The 18,950-nt window shown below is 49.2% G+C and overlaps 1 protein-coding gene across 3 annotated transcripts in view; it reads left to right on the top strand.

The window, feature by feature from the left end:
• CNNM4 (cyclin and CBS domain divalent metal cation transport mediator 4) overlaps positions 1-18,950 on the top strand; it is a gene marked incomplete at its 5' end in the record, with an annotated part of 47,949 nt that overhangs the window by 12,602 nt on the left and 16,397 nt on the right. The window lies entirely within an intron of this gene.

The raw sequence follows: 18,950 nt of genomic DNA, 5'->3' as shown, positions 1-18,950 counted from the left end.
GTGCACAGGTATTGGGAAGCGAGTGTAACTGAAGCCTGGAAGAGTCATGAGTACCGGGGCAAAGATGGGTCACTTGGGAGGGTTTGTGTACTGAGAGAGACACTCCCTTCATTATCATCGCTGCTTCTGAAGCAAAGCTCCCCACCCTCAGGGCAGTTAACTTTGTCCTCTTGGACAAGGCTGATAGCGGCTGTTGTTTTCCCCTCTACGTGACAGTGACCTTGCTTCTCTTACCGGCTTTTCTGGTTCAGACCGTCTGCTCAAAGCCCTTGCCCCCAGAGGGGGGGCTGCTTGCTGCTAGACGCTTCTTTGTGTGATGCGTTGTGCTGATTTTGCCACCTTCCAGTGGGCGTGGGTAACTCTGTATACCATGGGTAGGCAGCCTAAGGCCCAGGGGCTGGATCTGGCCCAATCACCTTCTAAATCCGGTCCGCAGATGGTCTGGGAATCAGCATGTTTTTACATGAGTAGAATGTGTCCTTTTATTTTAAATGCATCTCTGGGTTATTTGTGGGGCATAGGAATTCATTCATTCCCGCCCCCCCAAATATATAGTCCGGCCGCCCACAAGGTCTGAGAGACAGTGGACCGGCTCCCTGCTGGAAAAGTTTGCTGACCCCTGCTGTATACGGTGCCTCTGCCTTGCGTGTGACAGTATCTTTCAGATAGTCCTGGAATGTCCTGGAATTACCTTTCTGTGCATCCTGGTAGTGTTTTGAATCTCTGGACTTCTAGTCCATATGCCCTTGGACGAGCTGGGATAACTCAGTCAGTAGAACATGAGACTTGCTCTCAGGGTTGTAGGTTTGAGCCCCACATTGGGCAAAAGATTCCTGCATTAATAGAATAATGCAGGCGGTTGGACTAGGTGACCCTCATTGTCTCTTCTAACTCTGCAGTTCTATGAGTCTATTATCTTTGTGATGATTCAGAGTGAGCTGGATTCCTCCGGGCAGGGCCAAGAGGGGACAGCTATTTTTACAATTAGATTTTCTGTTTATAGCCCAAATATGTAACCCTGTATAAAAACAGGCAAACCAATAGTTTTAGAATGATCCTTTTGCACAGCTCCCACCATGAATTCCCATCATGAATTTCCCAGGAGAAATTTCCAGGGGACTGTTGCCCCATGGCTCAAGTCTGCTTTGCACATGGAAATTCCCAGGTTCAGTGCCCGACGCCTCCAGGAAAATGAGCCCTGCTTGAAATCTGACTGAAGTTGCTGCTACTTGATAGACCATTCTGGCCTGATGGACCATTGATCTCACTCTGTACAAGGCAGATGACTGTGTTCCTATTCAGAATTCATTTAGAATTATGTGGACTGGAATCTTACTTGGTCCTACGAAGGGCTCCAGCTCACTGACAGAGCCTATGCTTTACACCAGTAAAGCATTTTTTCCAAACCAGTTGTTTTTAGACTGCAACTCCTATCATCCCTAGCTAGCAGGACCAGTGGTCAGAGATGATGGGAATGGTGGTGATGAAGGGCCAGCTAGGGCTGCTTGAAACCCTGGAGCTGTCCACTAGTAGACAGACATCTTAGATGGCCCAGTGGTCTGACTAGGGCTGTGTACACACATTCAAATCACACTGCTCCTCTTTTAAGAGCCTCCCCAATCCACCCCTCCTGCCCCACTCATTCAGCTGCCTTTGCTTCCCTTGTGGTCCCTAACAGGAAAGAGTCCAGCATCCTGAGTTTTATCTGCTCCTGTGGAGAGGAGACACCATTAACTGTGGGCAACCACAAGGCTGCTTTTCTCGGACTTGTGGTGTGCAGATAAGCCTCTGGCTGCCACCAGCCTGCAGATTATGCTTTGGCTTAGATCGGGCAGGAAACTCGCTTTGCTCTGAGGGAGTCCTGGAGGGCTGCTGAGATGGGAATGTGGCTTTTTGGATGAAAAAGGTTCCCCACCCCTGGCCTCTGAGCATGTGCTTAGCCCGGCAATATGGGTTTGTATCAGAAATGATTTTACCGTCCTTTTGCCCAAGAAAACCTGAGCTTTCTTCATTTCTGCTGCATAATGCGGGTGGGTGGGGAGTGATTTTATAGTTGCCACAGTTAAAGCAGTTGGGAGTCAGAAACCCTTGCTGATCTTCTCCTTATAGCCCCGGCGTCTCCTGGTCTATCTTCTGCTTGCCTCTGCTGCAGCAGACCTTGAAGACTGCCTGGCGGAGCAGCTCTAGCTCTGTGGTGAAGCATCTGCCTGGCATTCAGCTTCAGTCCCTGGCATTGCCAGTTAGCGCAGAAACTCTCCCCCATCTGAACCCCAAAGGGCTGCTCTCTGCCAGTGTGGACAATACTGACCTAGACGGAGCAGTGATTTGACCTGGTACAATACAAGGCAGCCTCTTATATTCCAAAGTAGATCCCAGAACTGCTGCCTGGGACCCTGCGGTTTGTGGGAGGGGCCCTTCAGGAGGAATTTGAACATTCCTGTGTTCCCAGGGATTTGACAGCAGAAGGACCCTGAGATCACTGAATGAGACAATTTTTTAAAGGAAAAAATATTTTTAGAATGTTTTAACTGTAACTCTTTTTAGACTGTTTAAACTATTTTTAGGTTGCTTTTTTGGGATTCACTGGCGGAGGAAGAGGAGTGTGGGGGGAGTGCACCGCCCCCGGCAGCGCAATCCTGGTGGGGTGCCATCGCGGCTGCCCCCCACCTGTGCTGGACACTACACCCCCACCTGCGCTTGCGCACCACACCCCCAGGACGTGCGCCAGCCCCGCCCCCGCCTTCTCTCCGCCCCCCCCCCCCCCCGGTGCCGGATCATGAAGCTCCGCCAATGTGGGGTTTATGGTTGTTTTGTTAAGGATGCATTTTGCCACCCTGGGCTTCTGCACAAAGAAAGGCTGGATAAATATGTCCAATAAATAAAACAATCTTTTGAATTCATTAAATGAATAAGGGAAGCTACATTTTAGTTGAAACAACACTACCACTTTCCCCAAAGGGAAACTTCAGAACGAAGCTGAAGTAAACAGAAAATGGATTTCATTAGCAAATCTGACAGTGGAGACCTTGGGTCTTAGCAAATCCTGGGTGTGGCTCCTTCACTACAGAAAATGATTTTTCTCCTTGAGGTGCCTATTTGCCCTGCGGATCTGGCCCTGCCCATGTGCCTCACCCAGCGGCAGCTCGCCAGGAGGGAGTCACACCCCTCTTGATGGGCTCTCCTCTTCCTTGGATTGGATCTCGTGTTCATAGGTACACCTGCGGCACTTTCTCTCTTGTGTTGCTTGACCTTCTGTCCTTGCTTTGTGGTTTAGTTATTTTTAAATAAATTCTGTACTCAGAGTTGTTGCAGCAACTCAGCTAAGGACTGAGCTGGACGAAGCACCCTAAATGCAATTGGCGATTTTGTGGATGGCTTATTAAAAGTAAAATACCTGGTCCCTGGAGGTGGGGAGGGGGCAATCCGAACTGCATCCTGGTGTGGGAGGAAGGGCATATGGGTTTTAGATCATAGCGGCCACCCCCACCCCCCAGCAGTTCCAATCCAGTTTGGCTCCCCCCCCCCTTGCTTCCTGCAGGCCTTCTTCTTGCATTGGGACAACTCCATTCATGCCTATAAAGTTTTTATTATAGTGCAGATAGCAGCCATAACCAGCCTGAAATGGGTCATGATTACCATGGGGGAGGGACTTAAAACCCCTAACCTTCCTTCCCTGTTGCTTTCCATGCATACTATTTAGGTTTTTTTAAGCCGTTCACACTCTTTCTAACTGTGTAAACTGGTGTCTTGTCCAGTTTGGCACCCTGGTGGCCGCTTGGTGTTTCTGATGAAGCCATTCTGGCCCCATGTGCACACAGTGATGAACCTTTTTGGCTTATTGTGGCTTCCTGCTTGCAAGCAGTAATCTGGTGCACACTGCCTTATAGCTCCCACAAAGATCATGGCCTTGGGCTCCCTAACATACCATGAGGGCTAACCAGCCAAGGACTCTTAAGGCTTTTGCCCATTAAAACCTTGTGCCATAGCAAACTGTTCAGTCTTTAAGGTGCCACAGGTCTCTCTGATATATAGAGGCATTTCCCCATAAATCCCAGTTTGCAGGGGGTGGTGAGGCAACAACACAGACCGGCTGCCTTTAACATTCAAGCAAGGATGTTGGACTAGGATTTGACCCAGCAAGACCATCCTTGGGTTCTTAATTGGCTTTGGCAGCTGAACTGGCACAGAAAGCCAGTGTGGTGTTGTGGTTAGGGTATTGGTATTGGACTAGGACCTGGGAGACGAGGGTTCAAGTCCCCTGCTCAGTCATCAGCTCACAGGGTTGTTGTGAAGATTATGTGGCGGGGGGGGGGGGGAGTCATGTACACCACTTCAAGCTCCTTGAAGGAAAGGCGAGATAGAAAAGCTAATGATTATGATAATTGGAACTGTAATGAACGGAACCTCCAGGCTCAAAGGCTGTAATGCCTGCCATATAGAAACACTGTGCCCTGAGGCTGAGTGGGTTCATTCCGAGTAAGCCTGCATTTCTGTCTGTCTATATACATGCACACCATCAACTGCTTCACTTTCTGGCTTTTGGTGTCCTTTTCACCCGCTCTTTTTAGTGCAGGGCCCAGAGATCCCAGGCAGCGACAGGTAGGCAAAGAAGGACAGGCACCTGGGAAGGGGTCCTGCCAGGACGCGCCTTGCTTGGCAGTGGCAGCCCCCAATGGGCTGCTCTGCCGCCTTTGCCAGGGCAGGGCGGAATTCCTGCCACCAAGCCGGCACCTGTGGATGGGTGCCTGGTTGCGCCCCCTAAAACTTTTGCACCTGGGGCCAGCCCCCCCCCACTATGCCACTGGGTCCCCGCTACACCACCCAAGTTCCTGCAGGATCTCGCAGGAGCATCCCGGAGCCTGTGGTCCTGGCATGCAGTAAGAGAGCTTAAAAGCTATGGTGCTTGATGCAGAAATCCAGGGGGTGGACTAGGGGTCTCCTGCAATTCCACTTGCCCGAAGTATTTTGGACTGGGGGGAGCAATCCCCCAATCTCTTCCCTGGTTCTTTGATGATGGCATTGCACAGAGTCACTGCTGGCCGCAGGAGCCTTCTTGCTGCGTGAGGTCACCATTGCCTATTTTTGGAACCGGAGTTAGTGTGACTTAATCCTCTTCAATTATGGCTGTCTGGGAACCCGGTGACAGAGCACACAGCAGTCTGGCAGCGCTAGCAGACTGAAACCTCCCAGCAAGAGATGTTTGTGTATGTTGCAGAGCTAGGAGTTGGGAAGCTGCCTTCTGCCGAGCCAGACTGTCCAGCCCAGGACAGTGGTACCTCGGGTTAAATACTTAATTCGTTCCGGAGGTCCGTTCTTAACCTGAAACTGCTCTTAACCTGAAGCACCACTTTAGCTAATGGGGCCTCCTGCTGCCACCGGAGCACGATTTCTGTTCTCATCCTGAAGCAAAGTTCTTAACCTGAGGTACTATTTCTGGGTTAGCAGAGTCTGTAACCTGAAGCGTATGTAACCTGAAGTGTATGTAACCCGAGGTACCACTGTATTGTCTAATCTGGCTGACAGTAACTCTGTGGGGTCCTGGGCAGAGGTCTTTCTGCTCCCCTTATAACTGAGGATGCCTTGCTGGAAGACCCCTTCCAGCAAGGCAAGGAATGGGAGTGCTGCATCCGCAGCATGTGCTCTTTCCAGCCCAGAATTCAGTGCATTCTTCAAAGGTCTTGAGAGCGAGTCTCAAGCCGTTGTTGGACTCCCATCCTCCCTAGTTAGCAGGACCAGTGGTCAGGGATGATGGGAATTGTCTTCCAAAAACAGCTGGAGACCCAAGTCTGGGAGAGGCTAGTATAGTGGCTGCTTAAAGGGCCTGGTTGTGCACATTTTGCCCTTACAAGTGTCTCAAACAACCCATGTCATGTATGGTGAAAACCAAGTTTTAACCATCTGACTCCAGTCCTATGCAGACTTTTGTAGGGAGTGAATCCTATTGAATTCAATGGAACTTACTTCAGAGTAAACGTGCGTAGCATCATGCTGCACACAATTTGGTGTTTTTTCCCCCCCACATGACATACAATTAACATGTTTTCACAGCCACAAAGTGTGGAAGTGCCTGTTGGCATTTGGCGATATACTGCCTTTAGCCTTGAGCTTTTACTTAGTCTGCCATGGCTGATATAGCCACTGGTAGAACTGTTCTCCATGATTTTGTCCTCCTCTCTCTCTCTTTTTAAAAAAGCTCCCCAAATTTGTGACCATCATCATATCTTGTGGTAGTTTGATAAGGCAAGGATGGGGGTTGGAGCTGAGCGAGGGGCTGAGTTGAGTCATTTGGATCTGCTTCTCAAGGCTTTGTGTGTTTCCTGCTTCCCAGAAAACAAAAGCTCAGTGCCTTGCCTAAGGTTCAGGAGAAGAACTTCGCATGTGTGTTGTGTGGGCAAAAATGACTAATTTATTTAAATCATTTCTATACGGCTTTATCTCTTTTTTAAAAAAAAGTATGATAAACAGTTTACAATCTAAATTAAAACGTCAAATAAAGCATTGCAAAATGTCAAAGCATTATATATGAAGGTTAAATATACAACATACCGTATTTTTTGCTCTACCGGACCATAAGACGCACCTAGTTTTAGAGGGGGAGAACAAGGGGGAAAAATCTCTCCCTCTATGTGCAGAGCCCCTTCAGTGAAGCGGCAGGAGAAACGGAGCCCCTTCCATTTCTCCTCCTGCTTGCTCTCCTGGCTTCAGCGAACGCAATGTGAAGCCTCTGGAGCATGGCAGGAGCACTCCCCCTGCGCTCCGGAGGCTTCAGGCGGCTATCCCGGAAGCCTGGAGTTGAGAGGGGTCGGTGCGCACCAACCCCTCTCGCTCTCCTGGCTTCAGCGAAAGCAACGCGAAGCCTCTGGAGCATGGCAGGAGCGCTCCCTCTGCGCGTCGGAGGCTTCGCGTTGCTTTCGCTGAAGCCATGGAGCCTGCATTCGCTCCATAAGACACACACACATTTCCCCTCAATTTCTGGAGCGGAAAAAGTGCGTCTTATAGAGCAAAAAATACGGTACATTTAAAGCAGCATAATTAACAGAAAAACAAAATATTCATACAAACGTTTGCATCCCATAGCTTTAGATGTTAGGAAAAACAATATCTTGTCTTTGGCAGGTAACAGCTGCCACCCAAGACATAGTGTCTTCTTTCTGTCTATCTGCAGGTTGTAAAATTGCAAGGACAGCATCAGTTGTTATCTCTTAGATTCACTAGCCAAGGGACATCAGCTTCCACCTTGGACTTCCCAGGGTGATGTTTGATGCTGAAATTGAAATCAGCCATTATTGATACCTGCCAGTGAATGGTGGCGTTATGCCTGGTGGAGGTAAAGCCATATTCTAAGGCTGTGCTATCACTGTAGCCAGAGCTTTCCAAACTGTGTGTTGTGACCCGTTGGTGTGTCGGCTGCAGTGTCATAGGTGTCTTGCACGAGCGCTTCCCACACTCCTCCCAGGACTGGAAAGGGGTTAGTTTAACCTCTGGTTTGCTAGGAAAACTGAATTACTGTGTCGCAAAATGATGCATGTCTAAAAAGTGTGTCATTAACATGAAAAGTCTGGAAAGCTCTTTTGTAGACCATAATATTAATTCATTCATTTTATAAAATTTATTCACTGCTTGATTGTAAAAAACCTCAAAGCAGTTTACAAAAAGATAAAACAATATAATCGAGGGAAAATCACAACCATACTTTAAAACATACAAAAATTAAAATACTAAGACAGATTAAAATCACCTCAACTTTCTAAGTACCTGAGTCGGCTTGTCTGACCAATAATGTTCCAGCAGGTGTCAAGAAGAGCTCAGGGAGTCCCAGAGTGCAGGTCCTGCCACACGAAGCAACTGAGCACCTTCAAATGCAGAACGGGCATTGTGTGGCACCTGTAGCAGTGCCAGCTCCTTCAATCGAAGCGGCCAAGTGGGCACATGTGGGACAAGCCCATCTCATAAGTAATAGAGATCGTTCTGGAGCCTCTCTGCGACCGTCCACTGCAAGGCCAGGAACTCCAGTTTTCCTGAGTGCTTGCGATACGTTTTCTGTCCTGGTGCTAATGTCCTTGACCCATAGCTCAGCTGGCTTCATGGCATTGTTAGAGAATGGCACCGAGCCCTTCGCTGAGGGCATCTATCAACAGGTAGACTAAATGCAGTGACCTATTTGGGGTCTCCAGCACAGCTCTTTATGTCAGGAGATTGTTCTGGGCCATCAATACACTTTGGAATTGATCAGTCCAGGTTAACAACACTACTTTAAAAGGATATACTAAAGAGGCTTGTCTGGGATAGCTCAGCTGGGAGAGCATGAGACTCTTAACCCCAGGCTCATGGGTTTGAGCCCCATGTTGGGACCCGATGGCTCTTGTGGTCCTTCCGACTCCACGATTCTATATTTTAAAAGCATCATGAATGTGAATGTATCATAAGCATCACTGTTGTGGGACATCTAGGAGGAGATCTTTGTAGAAATAATAAAAAATACTGGGAAAACCTGTTAAAGAAGAAAGAAAACCTCCCAAAATAGTATTGTTGGGTATATTCAGTGGAAACAACCGGGGGTTATTATATAAACATTTAATTGGTGACTTATTAATGGCAGCAAGAATACTGATAGCTAGAAATTGGAGAGAGGTAAAGGGTTTAAGTGTTCAAAAATCGTATAATGTCACTGTCTGAAAAACAGACGCAAAAACATTGTGTACTTAGCGGGCAAAAATAGAGGGAGACTTTTATGGTGGATTGATGGCCATTCATCCAGCACAGAAACAAAGAATCTGCGGGACAAATTGTGCCTGCTGCGTTGCATAATACACGATTGCATTAGCATCTTCCTTTATACTGACATAAGCAACTTTTGGACTCTCTCCAGTGCTTATATGGATTTTATTTGTATTATTTAGATCTGAACTATGTCATACTGGCCACATGACCCGGAAGCTGTACGCCGGCTCCCTCGGCCAATAAAGCGAGATGAGCGCCGCAACCCCAGAGTCGGCCACGACTGGACCTAATGGTCAGGGGTCCCTTTACCTTTACATAGGCCTTCAGGCTGGGTCAAAGGGGGGGTCAGTTTGTCACCCCTTCCTTTCAACGCTTAATATAGGTGGTTTTTTACTTCTTTATATAATGGAGGGGGGTGGAAATGTAGGTCTTCTGAACTGGCTGTTGGTTTTATAGACTGATACCCATCTGTAATGGTGGGATTTGCCCCCAGTTTCCATCACCTATGGAAAATGTCCTGATTCTTCTCCCAGTATTTGTTGGGCTATTTCTTTCTGTGGTTCTGAAAGGTCTACAGATGATCCAGATATACTCTCTTGCCCCCTTCCTCCCACTGATATGATTCAGGATCAGTGCTAGAAACTGGGATTTAAAAGCTATTTGCCACATGGCTCCTGGAACCCAGGTTGTGGGCACCAAAACAAAATGTCTAGTCCCATTTTTTAATTATTCGAGAACACTTTTTATTTTTATTTTTTGAAAAGCAAGGATTAAAGATGTGCGTCTTTTGGTGCTGCACGAGCAAGGTGATCCATTGGGGCACCAAAAGGCTGTGTCTTTTGCCCCCGCGCAATCCCACAGATCAGCTGATTCATGAAGCAGCACAGCACCAAAAGAGGTGACATAGAAGATATGGATAAAGAACCAAGGGCGTCTCAGTTTTCAGTCCCATCACAGGCCCATAATCACTGATGCCAGGGCCTGAAGGCAAAATTGGTTCACAAGGATGAAAATAGGTCTTCAGAGTCACTCTGTGGGACATATCCTGTCCTTGTCATTGATGACCATTCTTTTGGAGATCCAAAATAAAATCTGCAAAAAAAGATATGTCAGTTGGTCTTCTTAAGAAAGAAACAAATTTCAGTCCTATGAAGCGGCATAGCATGGGCAGGGGGGCCGTGCCCAGGCACACAATCTGGGGGGGTGCAAACCAGCCCCCCTCTGCAGAGATCCCCATCATGCCCTCTCTGGCTTGGCAGCAAGGGCTGGGGGAGTGTGGAGGGTGCCAGCGGCAAGGGCTGGGGGAGCATGCTCTGATGGTGTTTCCTGCTTGGCAGGGGGTTGGACTCGATGGCCCTTGTGGTCTCTTCCAACTCTATGATTCTATGATTCTATGATTCTATGTTCCGCCCCCGCCTGACGAGCACAGTCCACCCCCGCCTAGAATGCTTCCACACGACCTGCCCCAGGTGCCGGCAAATGGCGCTATGTGCCCCTGGTCCTACAGAAGCACAGAGAAAGGGAGGGTTCCAGCAACTATTGAAAATGAATGTAGTGGGTAAGGAAATGAACGTTATCATATTAATAAACATGTGGACAGTGTACAACACAATAAATCACATTGTGAAGCAGCAGCTCTCAGTGAGTCCTGTCCTAAGCCTTTGTTCCAAGTTCAAGTCTTCCCTCATCCTGTCCATCTGGCTCCTTTTCAAAAACAGCCCTTTGCAGCCTGGGCGCTAAGCAGGAAGAGGGGAACAAATTAACGTTCTTGCTGAGCTGTTTGTGCAATTGAACAGAGGCCTAAAACTTGACTGTCCTGGGGCAGTGGGAGGGCATAGCTCAGCGTTAGAGCATCTGTCCTGCTTGCGGAAGACCCCCAGGTTCAATCCTCAGCATCTCCGGGTGGGGCTGGGAGAGACCCTTGTGTGAGACCCTGGAGAGCCACTGCCAGTCAGCGCAGGCAGCACAGAGCCAGATGGACCCGGGGTCTGCTTCTAGTCCAGGCTTCCCTCTCTTTTCGGAGAGAGCGGCTTGGTTTTTGCTTAAAGGGGCAGCAGCATATTAACATATTAACTAACCATGCAGACAAAGATTAAGGCAGACTATACATTTACGTACGATTAAGGCAGACTCCGGGATGCGGGTGGCGCTGTGGGCTAAAGCCTCAGCGCCTAGGGCTTGCCGATCGAAAGGTCGGCGGTTCGAATCCCCGCGGCGGGGTGCGCTCCCGCTGCTCGGTCCCAGCGCCTGCCCACCTAGCAGTTCGAAAGCACCCCCGGGGGCAAGTAGATAAATAGGTACCGCTTACCAGCGGGAAGGTAAACGGCGTTCCGTGTGCGGCTCTGGCTCACCAGAGCAGCGTTGTCACGCTGGCCACGTGACCCGGAAGTGTCTGCGGACAGCGTTGGCCCCCGGCCAATAGATGTGAGATGGGCGCACAAACCCCAGAGTCTGTCAAGACTGGCCCGTTCGGGCAGGGGTACCTTTACCTTTTAAGGCAGACTCCACTTGCCTTGTACCGAGTCCGGCAGTGCCCAGAACGTCACGACACCCCTGCGCCTGCCGTAAGAGAAGGGCAGTAGGCAGCTCAGTAGGTAGAGCACACGCTTTGGGTGCACCCTGCTCCCAGGTCCAGTCCTTGGCGTCTCCAGGTAGGCCTGGAAGAGGCACCTGTCTGGAACCCTGGAGAGGCACTGCTAGTCCTTGTCCAGTCTGGTGCCCTCCAGGTGGCTTGGACTACAACTCCCATCAGCCCAGGCACGCACAGCCTGTTGGGAGTTGTAGTCCAACTGGGTGGGGAAGGCTGCTGCTGACAGGCCCTGAGCTTGGGAGAAGGCAGGTTCTTGTGCCCTTCTCCGGTGTTCCTATGCCATCTTCTTTAGGGACAAGGGAAAAGTGGTGGCAGTGGCGGTGGTCTCTGCTGTGATCCCCAGCCTTGCCCAGGCTGCAGTTTCTTAGCAACACCCCTCTCTCTTTCCTGATGCCTCAAGGAGTTTACCACCCACCAGCTGTTTGCTTGTGGATTTCCTAGTCTCCTGAACCCATAATCCTGGGTTTATCAGGCAGAGAGGAGAGGTTGGGAGGGAGGGAGCTGTGCACTTGCTTCTTAATTACTTTGGTTTCCCTGCTCTGTGGGATGGATCCCTGGGGGCTGCCTCTTATTGCGCTGCCCACTTGCAAAGTTCCTACACCGCTGCTCACAGGACAAAGTTCAGACTCAGCGTTGGAGATGTGACTTTATTGGGGTGTAATGGCCACTTCATTCCACCCAAGGGTGGTGAGAATCCACGCTTGTGAGCAGATGGTGTGTAAAATGCCTCTCCAACTAAAATGTTAGTTTAGTTAGCTGTTTGTAGACTGCCTGTCATATGGCATTTGAAGGCAGATTAGCAAGAATGCCACAGTCTATTAAGCAAATAAAAATATCAAAAGATTTAAAAACTTCATAAAATGAAATGCAACAACAGGGCAAATTAACATAATGCCGTTTCTGGAACTAAACATTGCAAGGACCTGGGAACATGGGTGTGAAGGCACCATAGCCGCTCATTTGCATTCCATTGGGAAGTGATTCCACAAAGAGGGAGCCACCACAGAAAAGACTCTATTCCCAGTCACCACCAAACACAATTCCCCACAATGGTGTACAGTTAAGGGGGCTCCTCAGCCCTTTGCAGTGACTGGATGGGGCAGTTTGAGAAGAGGCGATCCGTCAGATAACTTGATCCCAAGCTGTTTAGGGCTTTGTAGCTCAGAGCCAAAGCCTTAAACCTGTCCTGGAAGCTGACAGGCAGCTGCTGAGGTTCCTTCCTGCATGGTGTGACATATGTCTGATTGGGCCCTGCAGTGCGCAGCCAAGGTGCCACATTATCCACTGGCTGCACCTTCCAGGCGAGCCCTGAGGGCAGAACACGCCAGCCTTCACACCTCCGTCTGCTCCTTCTGCCACTGCTTTCCCCCCTCATTGAGCACACAAATCTGCATCACTCCTGCATGTTCAGCATAGAAGTGCAGCAGACTGGTAGCAAAGACACGGACTGCTCTGTTCTTTTGCCACCAGCTCGCTGTGTCTCTGTTCCGGCTGCACAGGAGCCAAAGGCCTGTCCTGGGTGTCTGACACAGAAGCAGCCTGGAGGCATGGGTCACTTCCTGCCTTTCGCCCGCTGTGTTTCTACACTAGATGCGCAGGAGATGTGCCTGCTGTGCAGCTGGTGGGCAACAGAAGGAAGGGCTGTGCCTTCTCCCCACCACCAACCCACTGGAAACAAAGGAGGGAGCACACTCAGTGTGGAAATGCAGTGGGCAGCCAGGAGATGGCAGAGTGCCCATGCCTCTGTTGGCAGCCCGCTTGGTTTCTCTGCTGCGTGGGGAAGTGAGGGCTTTCCCCACTTCCTGCCCAGTGCCCGCCATTTAAAAAATGGCTTCCAGTTATAAGAAAGGAGATTCTGACTCAACATCAGGAAGAACTTCCTGACAGTAAGAGCTGTTTGACAGTGAAATTATCTCCCTCGGGAGGCTGTGGACTCTCCTTCCTTGAAGGTCTTTAAGCAGAGGTTGGATTGCCCTCTGACATAGATGCTTAGCTGAGATTCCTGCATTACAGGGGGCTGGACTAGATGACCCTGGGTCCCTTCCAACTCTACGATTCGATGAGGGCTGTGGGAGGAGGGGCTGAGCAATCTCTCACTCCCATGGGTGGAATTCCTAGTCACCTCTGGTGAGTGGTTAAAAACAAGGGTGAGTTTGTTGTTGTTTAGTCGTGTCCGCCTCTTCGTGACCCCCTGGACCAGAGCACGCCAGGCACTTCTGTCTTCCACTGCCTCCCACAGTTTGGTCAAACTCATGCTGGTAGCTTCGAGAACACCGTCCCACCATCTCGTCCTCTTCTCCTTGTGCCCTCCATCTTTCCCAACATCAGGGTCTTTTCCAGGGAGTCTTCTCTTCTCATGAGGTGGCCAAAGTATTGGAGCCTCAGCTTCAGGATCTGTTCTGAGTTACATCATTTTAACTTGCTTGCCCATGAATTGTGTCCAGTAATTTTAAGTTGTTTTAAACTTTTTTTAAAACAACATTGCCTCTCCCCACAGCTAGCAAAAGCAGAATTATCATGTTCTGGTCTGACACCAGATCCCATGCAGTGAGGCAGGTCAGGAGTTGCAGGATCACAGACCAGGCTGAGGAGGCAAATATCCCCAGCAGAAGCCGAGAGCAAACTGAGGCCCCTGAAGCCTCTGTCTCCAGACTGTCCCTTCTGGGCCCTCAGACAGCACTCCTCTATTCCTGGGCTGCCTCCTTGGTGTGCGCCTTGTGCCACCTGGCCCACAAGGTGCTGCGGGAAGGAGCGTGTTTGGTTCCTCAGGAGAAGGCACCCATAAGGATCCTGGCTCTGGCAGCAGAGGCTAGCCCACGAGGGTCAATGGGGAGCTGTCCATCCTCCTGCCTTCTTACTATCTGAACTGCTGTATTCCCTCATAGTGTCTTAAATGTGTGTTGATGTCGTTTTCTGATGCACAGATCACAATTGCCATAATTAACGTGTTCATTGCTGCCTTTCCCCAAAGATTCATTTCCGCTATTAAGATCAGAGGGGCCGTGTCTCAGTGGCAGAGTGTCTGCTTTGCATGCAGAAGGTCTCGGGTACAGCCCTCAGCGCCGCCAGGTAGGGCTGAGAGAGAGACCCCATCTGAAGTCCTCGAGAGCCTATATGTGGTGGTGGTAGGGGTCTCAGGGCAGTGAGGGGAGTGTCTGTAAAAATTACTAGCCCACTTGGACACAACATGCTAAGGATATAATCTGTCTGTAGCACATGGAGGTTTTTTTTTTGGGGGGGGTATCTGTGCCTGGTCACTTGGAGGCAATTCTTTTCTCGCCTTGGGCAAACAGCTGCTTTAGGACATTTCTTGCCTGCAAGCAGAGGGTCATGTACCAGGGCAGAACCTCTGAAAGAAAGTGGTGTGTTCAAGGCGAGTTGTAAGTATACTGTTTATTTTAAATTAAGTTTAGTACATATCATGGTTTTATTTGGTGTTCCATTTTATTGTTTTACTTGCATATATTGCAAACCATAAAAGGTGGCTTAAAAATGGAACAAATAATAACAATTTTAATGGGTGAGGCAGTGAATAAGTGGCATCTGGTTTTCTGCTGCCAGGTTATTGACAGGTGTTTCTGCACAAAGTTAGCCACCATCTTTTTTGCATGTCTCTGTGTTCCTGGGCCCAATTCAAGGTGTTCGTTTCGGCCTGAAATACTTGGGACCCAGGTAGTTCTCAGGGTGCCTTTCCCTTTTGACAGACTGGCCAAGGCCATGAGATCAAGGGGGAGGGGACAGGAGACAGGGCCTTCTCTGTAGTGGTGCCCCGGCTGTGGAGTGCTCTCCCTCTGGAGGTGCAGATGGAGGCAACATTACTCAGCTTCTAGACCTGGTTACAAAAATATGTTCTTTCAGGCCTTTGGAGATACCCAAGCTAGTTTGGTTTTACCTGCTGCCCAACCTCACATACTTGGGAGTCAGCTGCCATGCGTCTTTAAATACCTTGGAAATTGCCTTGTGGTTACTTTGTAATGAAGGGTGGTCTGTTAATTTTGTTAATAATAAACAAATGATGATCATAATGATGCTGCTGTTGGGAGTGCAGAGACCCACTGATGTTTCCAGAGTAGTTAGCAACTGAGGTGAGAGGTGAAAGGCCACGCTCCGTTCTGTAGCAAAGAAGGATTTCATATTAAGCTCTGGCCAGTAGAGTTTAGCAGCATTACTGTTCCAAGGAAGAAGACAATTGCCCTGACTCTGTCTTTGCTATGCACTGCAGTGGTACAGAAACAGCACATTTGTCATGAGAAATTATGTATTTCTCCTGGAATTAAAGATTAAAGGTGGGTCCTTCCTTGCCTCTCATCAGATTGACTAGGAAATGAACTACTTATTTGCTGGGGGGGCTACTTTGAACGGGGATACAGGGACAAAAGGCCCACCCCACAGAGAACCCTCTAATCCCATGAGTCCCATACAGGAGTGGGTTTTTTTCCCCACCCCCGTTTTCCCAGGGCCAGCTCTCTACCTGAGAAGCCTTCTCCTGCTCAAAGTGGGAGAAGAAGGGGGGGGGACTTCTGGTGCTGGCCCCTCCTTTTGCAGGGAGCGTTTCCAAGCCCCTGGAACTCATTTCTCTCCCAGCAAAATCTCCAGCCCAAAGGACCCAAGCCCAGAGGAGGATGCCTGCCACGTCTCTGCATGATCTGTTAGCCCTGCCTTGCCTCTTGCTAGTTCAACCTCCCCTGGGATCAGGGAATTCTGGCTAATTTCTACACTGGTTTGATTGGGAGACTCAGGCACTTTTGACACTGGAAGTCTTCACCTCTAACGCATCAGGGGAGCAGCAGGACAATGTGCTCTGCTTCAGCCTCACATCTTTGCATGTTGAGCAGGAGGGTGGGGGGGATTTTTGGACATTCAGCTAATTTTCCTTAGAACCCTCCATGTAATTGGGAAGCCCAGTTTGCACAGGATTCCCATTCAGGTGGAGATTATAAACATACTCAGATGAACACATGACGATGTTTGGGTGGAGCCAGCAATGATGGGACAGGGCATGCGCCTTCCTCAGTGCATTCTGAGAGCACATGAGGCAAATGCTGACCTCCTGGCTCTGAGGCAACCTTTCCAACCTCTAAATGTTTTGGACTACAATTCCCATCAGCCCCAGTCCTGCACATCTGCCAAGCTGGTCAAGGTGGCTCTGAGGACAGGCCGTTCTTGTCCTTTACATTACTTAGTAATGGATCAAAGTGTGCCTCTAAACTTTGCTTTTTTGTATTTGAAATGTGTTGCACATTCTTGTTTGGAATCAACGCATGTAGGCAAAATGGCTCTCTGCCCCCCTGCATTAATTAAGACAAGTTTGCCTATGAATAGCATCACACAGTGTTAAAATGACAACATAAATGATTTAGCCTACAAAGATGAGTAGATGGAGAAGACCAATTAAGCATATGAAATGGTAGATACCAAAGGCGAGCTCAGTCCTCATGCTTGGCCAATGTGGCACCTCCAGATGTTAGTTGACTGCAGCTCCCATGGCAAGATGGCTGGGCCAGATCTGGAGGGCACCAGCTTAGTAAAGGCTGACATGTGGTTAAAACATCATCAACCACATGTAAGAATCCTAAAAACCATTCTTTTGGGGAGGGGGAGTAACCCGGGGGCGGGGGGGACAAAAAAACCCCCAACAGCTCGGCGACTGAAGATACTTAGTGACCAGATAATGCTGTATTTCTGTTGGGGGGGGATGAGTGGGGGATGCGATGGAGTATGTTGCGGGTTCCACTTGTATCACCCTAATTTTTTGGAGGGGTGCTTTGACGATCGGAAATTTGGGGGAGCTGTGCAGTAGCAGAGCAGACCAAATGCTCTGAGGAAGGCTTGAGTCCAGAACTTTTCCCACATAGCTCTGCACGGTGATGCATGTCCCTGTTGCATTCTGGAAAGAGGAGAGCCGGCTAGTCCCGCCGAGAGCACCTTCAGAGTATTCACAGCTTAGCGGTTCTAAAGGGCAGGAAAGCTCCCAGCTTTAGTGTCTCCCAGAGTCAGGCTCATCTAGGCATCTTTGCTTCACAGCACCAGGCCCTGCTGCTGATCTCCACTATCTTGTGGCTAGCACATGACCTGCCTGTTTCCAACAATGTGCTCAGGAAGAACCGCAGCGCAGGGAAAGGCAACTGGTTCCAAGGACTTCATTCATCAGGGCAGGATTAAATCAAGAAATAAGAGCTCCCTTCTGTCCATCAGGCAGCGCCCTTGAACTCTTATTCCCAGATTTCCATCATGGGCGGTGGCTTTTTGTCCTCCTGTTATTTAACTGTTTAATTATTTATTTCCCAAAAATTATATACTGTGTGATTGCAAAAATCAAGAAAACCTCAAGCAGTTTGCAAATAAAATAAAGCAATGAAAACAGTGAAAACAGGCAAAACCAACTTTTTTAACTTTTTAAACGTTGCTACCAAAAGCTAGCTGCGATTCCAAATCACTTCCAGAGATTGTGGCTATAGGTGGGGAAGAGGGGTCTCCCCAGCATGTTCAGCTCCTTTAGCAGACTACAGTCCCCAGAATTCTTTGGGGGAAGCCATGACTGTTTAAAGTGGTAAGATCCTGCTTTAAATGTGTAGTGCAAATGGGGCTGGCATGGGGACCAAGAGCTGGCACCCAGCGATCTCTTCCAAATTCCCACTCGCCCGTGGCCTACTCATGTGAGCAGTTCGACACTGAAGGAGAAGAATTGCATGAAATTGCAGCTCCCCTTCCGTGTCTCAGAAACCACCTTTCCAATCAGCAGTGGCTGAGAAGAATTCCTGCCTAGCCTGGGAGGTCTCCTCCCACCCACAGCGCAGAAGGGGAGAAAAGTGGTTCTCCCCCCTCCTTAATTGCCAGGACATCTAATTGCCTTTCTGTCTCTCTAATGCTGTAATAACAGTCAGAATTGCACAGACTGATCCTCCACCGGGTTTCGCGAATGCCCCAAGAGTGAGGAACAGGAGAGCATTGTGCAAAAGACTTCTGGTTTATTTTTTTCAGACTGTATTCATGTGGGAACCTTCTGCCTCTCACTGCCATCCCTGCCCCCAAAACTTCCCACAGCCCTCTCCCTGCTCATGTGCTCAAGCTAACCTGGCAAACAAGCACAGCCCTGTGGAGCCACTTGAGGCACAAACTCACTCTGGCCTGCTGTGGTCACCTTGGCCTCCTACCAAAATCATTCATGCCCTTTGTTTAGAGTGTGTGGTACCCTTCCCTAAATTAAAACAAATCCCTATCGTTTCCCTTGGTCCTTGGTTTGATTTCCTCACAACATTTGGGGTGGTATCCAGTGCTAGTCCTACTCAGAGTAGACCCTCTGAAGTTAACAGACATGACTACCTTAAGTTATTTAATTTCAGTGGGTTTACTCTGAGTAAGACATAGTTGAATACAACCCCTGACCCCACATCAAGGGTTGTTTGTGACCAGTGCCAGTCCTACATCAGAGTAGACCCATTGAAACTAATAGACGCGGCTAACTTAGATCCTCTAATTGGAGTGGGTCTGTTCTTAGTAGAAGTTAGTTGGATCTGATGCCAAGATTCCAACCTTCCCACCGTCTATGACCAGCTGTCTTTGAGCAAGAGGGACAGCTTAGGGTGAGTTGGCCACAGTCATAGGATTTCATGTTCCCAGGACTCTGCAGCAGCAACCA

This window comes from Podarcis vaucheri, assembly GCF_965113315.1.
Source record: "Podarcis vaucheri genome assembly, chromosome: 7".
NCBI classification, from domain to species: Eukaryota; Metazoa; Chordata; class Lepidosauria; order Squamata; family Lacertidae; genus Podarcis; species Podarcis vaucheri.
This window is presented reverse-complemented; position numbering and strand designations above follow the sequence as displayed.